The sequence below is a fragment of the Procambarus clarkii genome, unplaced genomic scaffold (genome assembly GCF_040958095.1).
Source record: "Procambarus clarkii isolate CNS0578487 unplaced genomic scaffold, FALCON_Pclarkii_2.0 HiC_scaffold_134, whole genome shotgun sequence".
Classification (NCBI taxonomy): Eukaryota; Metazoa; Arthropoda; class Malacostraca; order Decapoda; family Cambaridae; genus Procambarus; species Procambarus clarkii.
Window position 1 is genome coordinate 219,598 of NW_027189167.1, and position 6,422 is coordinate 226,019.

The window sequence follows — 6,422 nt, forward strand, 5'->3', positions numbered from 1 at the left end:
CGTTCTTCGGTTCCAGCTTGTGGAGGTTTTTGGCTTCCCACATTTAGTTCCATGTGCGGGATGCCCTTGTGGCTTACCTCCTGCGCGACCTGGTAAGGTGACTACACCTTCGTAGTGGTTCAGAATTCTTCATGTATGGATCTTCTTGTCCTTACTTGGTTTGTTATGAAGTTCCCGGGGGTCGTCCTGGTTTGCAAACTGCCCTCTTCTCGTTGGAGGCTTGGCATCCATTTTGTCAGCGGGCAGTGCTTGCGTCTTCCCTTGAATCTGCTTGGGCCCCTGGCTCGTCTGTTTTTTTTTCGCCTTTTTTGGCCGTTGCTGTTTGCAGAGTCTGTGGTTGTTAAGTGTCTGCGGGCAGCTTCGTCTCGTTGCCGTCCTATGTCGGACTTGTTAGTCTTCCAGGGGGCTCGTGGAGGGGGGCTTTCCTGGAAGGGTCATGCCAGAGTTCGGAGTTCTTCCATCATGATGGGCCAGTGGTGCCGGATTCGTGCCTTCTGTTCTGTTTGGCGGGGGGATTGCCATGCGTGCCGTTCGGGTACTCACAGGTGCGTCGGTTAATTTGGTCGTTGTTGTTTGCAGTCTGTGGTTGAGCAGTGTCTGCGGGCAGCTTCATCTCGTTGCCGTCCTATGTCAGACTTATTAGTCCTCTGGCCAACGGCCATACCACGTTGAGAACACCGCTTCTCGTCCGATCAGCGAAGTTAAGCAACGTTGGGTTTAGTTAGTACTTGGATGGGTGACCGGCTGGGAACACCAAATGCTGTTGGCAATAATGTTTAGGGGAGCCGGTCGGCCGAGCGGACAGCACGTTGGACTTGTGATCCTGTGGTCCTGGTTCGATCCCAGGCGCTGGCGAGAAACACTGGGCAGAGTTTCTTTCACCCTATGCCCCTGTTACCTAGCAGTAAAATAAGTTCCTGGGTGTTAGTCAGCTGTCACGGGCTGCTTCCTGGGGGTGGAGGCCTGGTCGAGGACCGGGCTGCGGGGACACTAAAAAGCCCCGAAATTATCTCAAGATGACCTCCGGAGCTCGTGGAGGGGGCTTTCACAAAAGGGTCTTGCCAGGGCTCGGAGTTCTTCCGTCATAGTGGGCCAGTGGTGCCGGATTCGTGCCTTCTGTTCTGTTTGGTGGGGGGGATCGTCATGCGTGCCATTCGGGTACTCACAGGTGCGTCGGTTCTTTTGCGGGCTTCTTCTCCTGTGCTCTGTTTGGGTTTTGTCATAGTGGTTCGTTTGGGCGTGGTCAATGAGACCTCGTTTTCCCGGTGGGTTATCGCCTGTTTCGGTCCCGACATGGGACTGCACGGACTGAATGAACTTTCTAGTTCATGGGTTTTGCCCCTCCTTCAGATGGTTACACTGCCCCAGGTCCGTGTTCGGTTGGAGCCGGACACTTGGATGGAGTCCTTGGACCGTGCAGACGCATCTTGGCACATCCCAATTCATCCTCAGTTCTGGGTCTGGCTAGGTTTTCATTGTTGGGCGTAGGGGTTACCGTTTTCTTTGTCTTCCATTCGGTTTGTACCTGGCGCCTTGCGTTTTCACATGCCTTACTTATGGTCGTGGTGGTCTGCTTGCATCTGTTAGGTGTTCAGGTTCTGGCTGGTTCTGGCCAGTCTGCGTGTCTGCTCGGCAGGGTTTTGGTTCTTTCCCGGTTCGCTGGATTCGGGTTCGTGGTGAACTGGAGGAAGTCCCATCTGGCTCCCTCTCGGGTTCGGTCTTAGCTGGGTCTTGTGTGGGACACTCGGACTGCTTCCTTGTCTCTTCCTCCCGCGGCTCTGTTTCGCCTACGTTCCCACCTTTGTCGTTTCTGAGGGCTCCTGAGAGAGATATACACACGGCGATTTCTCGAGGATTTGTGCAGGAGCCTGATTTTTGCCATGATGGTCTACCTGCTGGGTCGGGTGTGGCTTTGTCGACTGTTTGGGTTCCAGCGGGAAAGTCCCTTCTGCCTCTCTCGTGGCTGCTGCGTTCGGCCTCCGGGGGCTTTGTGTTGGTTTCTGAGTTGCCGTCTTCCTCTTTGGGTTCCGGGGTTCAGTGCCTTGGTGCCTACCCAAGTCCTCGCTCGGGTTATTCATGGACGCGTCGTCCCTTGGCTGGGGGCCTTGTGACCAGTGCTCACCTGACCGGCCAGGGGCGATGGAGTCTGTCCTTCTGTCGGGCTCACTGCATGGCGCGAGAGTTTGCTGCTGTGTTGATGTCGGTCCGGAGGATTCGGGTCGCTCGCGGATCGACGATCCGGCTCCAGTCAGACTGTTCCACAGTGGTTCCTTCCCTGTACTGCGGAGGGTTTGATGCGGTCCTTGGCTTGAAGCTGGTCGCTTTGGATGACTCGTCTACTGAATTTTCGGGATTTGGGTGTCCTGGCAGTTCACGTTTGAGTGGTGACCATTGTCCTGGCAGATGGCCAGTCCCACTTCGTTCCCTTCCACGGAGTGAACAGTCGGCACTGACTCCTCTTGTTGGCTCTGCCAGACGTTCGGGCCTCCGGAGGTTGACTTCTTCGCGTTGGCACAGTCGAAGCATCTCAAGGTATTCGTGGAGCCCTTCCCCGACTGCAAGGCCGTCGAAGTCGATGCCTTCGGGAAGGACGGGGCAAGGTGGGGGTTTCCTGTTCCTCTTCCCTCCGGTTCTGCTTGGTTGCTCCGGGTCCTGGAATGCTTGGAGACTTACCGGGGGAGAGTTGTTGTTCTGGCTTCTTGGTAGCTGGCCCAGTCTGTTTCAGGCGCTGCTTGCCCAGCGTCCAAACCCGAGGGTCTTCCTGCAGCTCTACTTCTTTCAGCGGATAGGTCCAGCCCATTACGAGGCTGGTTTGTTATTCTCCTAAAGTCCTCGTGTCTGGAGTTTCTGACTCGTGTTTATCACCATTTGTATGGAGAGCTGGTTGCTTGGTTATTAGGCTCCCACCTGCATGCTTCGTCTCGACGACAGAATGAAGTTCCTAGCGGTCCTTTTTTTTCCTATCATTGCATAGGTGTCCTTCGGTCTCTTATAGGGTTGTTTTGTCCTTCCTTTCATGGTTGTTTCCGGACCGTCATCTTATGCTGAATACTGTTGCCTCGTATCATACAGCGCTGGCGGAGCTGCTCATGCTTGTGTTCGGTATTGATGTTCCGTCTGCTCCATTTCATCTGCTGTCTTTTGCATAGTTTCACCTCCGCCTTGTTCATGCGCCGCCCGAGCCGTCCTGGTCTTTGGTAGGGGTGCTCTCTTTTTCTCTCTTTACCTTGGTTTGTAGTGGCCTCTTCGGTTCGGGTTTTTTTTCTTCGGGTCTTTTCCTGTTGACATTGGACTCTGGGGGTCAGGTTGGGGAGCTTCATGCTCTCCTCCAGCGCAGGGTTTCTGCTCTTTTGGGCCTGGTCGTAGGTTTGTTCGGTTCCAGTCGTCTCCTTTTCTGACGTTGTATGAGTCTGCTGCTTTCCGGAGGGGTCCTTGGGTGGTTGATGCTTGGTTGGTCAGGCCGTGGTGCCTCATGTGTTGTTTGGTTGCGGCTCTCTGCGTTGCGTTGTCTATGCGTTTTGGTCTCTCTGGTTGTGGCCGTGCTTTGGGTTGGCAGGGGTTCCCTTCCCTCCTTCCTATTACAGGGTTCGGGTCTCCTGGGTCGTCTGCACAGTTCTTTGGTTATGCCAGATATCTTTTTTTTTGTCTTTGGGCGAGTGACTTCTGCTTCCCAGGTCCTTCCCTCTTTTCCTTAAATTTGGTGAGGTAGCTCCGATGAGCCGACGGGGCTCCTCCCAGAAAACCAACATTGAACATATTGAAACGCCATTTTCTGGGCAAGTCCCGGAGGCTCCCCAGCATCCCTCCTTCCCTCGGGTCGTCGGTGTTTTTCACGCGTTTTAACATCCAGCCTACAAACTGGTGGGTGGATCGCCAGCGCGAGGGTCTGGGGCTCCCCTATTCCCCTCCTGGGGATGGGGGAGGGGTGTTGCGCTGACAACGGCGTGGCGGTATCATGACGTCATGCTCATGTGTTACTTTTCGTTTGTGGAGTTCTGTCCATTCATTTGGCTTTCGGTAGCAATTTATCACCAGAATATGGGTTTGTTTTGAGGATCCTACTTTTCTGGGTACCAGACCCGGTCAATGGCAGACATAGAAAGCTCCCAACGACACTGGGGTTTCTATAGGCCATTGCTCTACATGCCTCTCTGAGAGAGCCAGGTTCTGGCCGTGGTCGAGAACTCCATTCACATTGACTGATGCCAGAAAGTTATACATATCCACATCAGTCTGGATAGCTCCGGAGAGCCTCCGGGACTCACCCAGAACATGGCGTTTCATTACATTCAATGCTGGTTTTTTATTGAAATTGAATTTGCTGAATTTTCCTACGCTTGGATTTGAGCCTGGCTGCACAAGTAAGTAATTAAGTAATTATCAAAAGAAGGCACCAAACCGAGAAGGCTATGTAGCACTATCAAATGCGCAAAATAATCAGAGGGCGCTAAATATCACCAAGGATGCCAATACGAGAACAAAAACGCATAAGGCGAACGATATCAAAAGTATCCGAGTCATCAAGAATTCTATTGAGGGACAGGTGACCGCGAGGGGCGGTCGGAAAGCAAGACACACGCTTGTCCTGGAAGTCAGGACATTCAAGAAGGACATGCACGACCGTAACAGGGACAATGCAACTAGGACAGTAAGGAGCAGGGCGGCGCTCCACCAAGTGACCATGGGTTAAGCGAGTATGGCCAATACGCAATCTCGTCAGAGCTGTTTCCCACCGCCGGTTACGGTGGAAGGAGGACGGCTACGAGGAAACACAACATTTAAGAGTACGTAGCTTGTAACCAGTAAGAGACAACTAAGAAGCCTGCCAACGGGTAAGGACTGAGGAATGGATAACCGGGTAAAAGTCGGAATACGGAATGCCTTTACGAGAGATGGGACAAGAGCAGACAGCTTCCTTGGCGGCAGCATCCGCACGCTCATTTAAAGACACACCAATATGGCTGGGAACCCAACAAAACTCAACCGACTTAAATTTACTGTGAACAAGAAACAGTCAATGCTGGATCTCGACAACTACTGGTTGAACCGGATTAAAGGACCCGAGAGCCATGAGGGCACTACGAGAGTCAACAACAACTACAAAGGAGGACTGACAACGAGAAAGCAGGAGACGAAGAGCATAGAGAATAGCATAAAGTTCCGCTGTAAAGATGCTAGTCTCCGGAGGTCAGCGACACATATAAGTGCGATCAGGAAAAACAACAGTAGCCAACACCATCCGCCGACTTAGACCCATCGGTGAAGACAGAAACGGAGCGGGAGTGAGAAGAAAAGTGCTCAAGGAAAAGGCGTTTTAGAACCGTAGGAGGGGTAAAAGCTTTAGTGATACGGGTCAAGGAAGTACAAAACCGCGGAAGAGGGACTCTCCACGGGGGCAAAGAAGGAACAACACGAGGAGAAACATTAGAAATACGAACGGAAAGAGAATCCTGGAGGTGAGATAACCGGACAGAAAGAGGGAGGTGGTGAAGAGGAACAGGAACCGCAGGAGGGGTAAAAGTTAAAGCACGACAGAGGCGAGAGGAAGGATGTTGTAAGGACCGCGCAAGATAGCGAAGACAGTAGCTATCTACTGTTCCTGGAGAGACAGGAAGCCAGTGTCAAGATACAAGCTAAGGACGGGAGTCGAACGAAAGGCACCAGAACTGAGGCGCAACCCAGTATGGTGCAAAGCATCAAGACGGCGAAGAGTAGAAGGAGAGGCAGACGAGTAAGCAGGGCAACCATAATCGAGCTTAGACAGGACAAGAGAGGAATGTAAAGCAAGGAGAGTGCGCCTATCTGCTCCCCAAGAAGTATGGGACAAGACCCGAAGGAGGGTAAGGGCCTTAGAGCACTCAACACGGAGGTAAGAGATATGGGGAGACCAAGACAAACGAGTGTCAAGGAATAACCCCAAAAGCTTTGCGGAATCTTAGTATTCAAGGGGATCGCCATAAAGTGACAAAGAGGGACGAAGAACAACCCGTTTCCGCGTAAAAGTCATGGCACAAGTCTTAGAAGTAGAGAACTTGAAGCCATGATCGGTGGCCCAAGACGACACGGCATCAATTGCAAGTTGAAGCCGGCGCTGAAGGAGAGGCGATTCATCACCCTGACAGCAAAGGGTAAGATCATCGACATAGAGAGCGGAGAAGACACCAGAAGGAAGAGAAGAAAGAAGACCATTGAGGGCAACCAGAAAAAGTAGTGTTCAGAACACTACCCTGGGGCACACCTTCGTATTGCTGAAAAGAGGCAGAGAGCGCGGTACCAAGGCGCACCCGAAAGGAACGACGGGAGAGGAAGCTGTGGAGAAAGAGAGGGAGATGACCACGAAGGCCAAAAGAATGAAGTTGAGATAGAATATGATATCTCCAAGTGGTGTCGTAAGCCTTTTCCAGGTCAAAAAGGACGACAAC

General features: G+C 52.5%; 1 non-coding gene across 1 annotated transcript; it reads left to right on the forward strand.

Annotated features, from left to right (window-relative positions):
• The first annotated feature begins 650 nt into the window (after positions 1 to 650).
• Positions 651 to 769, forward strand: LOC138360956 (5S ribosomal RNA). The gene has a single exon (XR_011226724.1). It is a non-coding gene; the product is annotated as a 5S ribosomal RNA (ribosomal RNA).
• Positions 770 to 6,422: the final 5,653 nt, after the last annotated feature.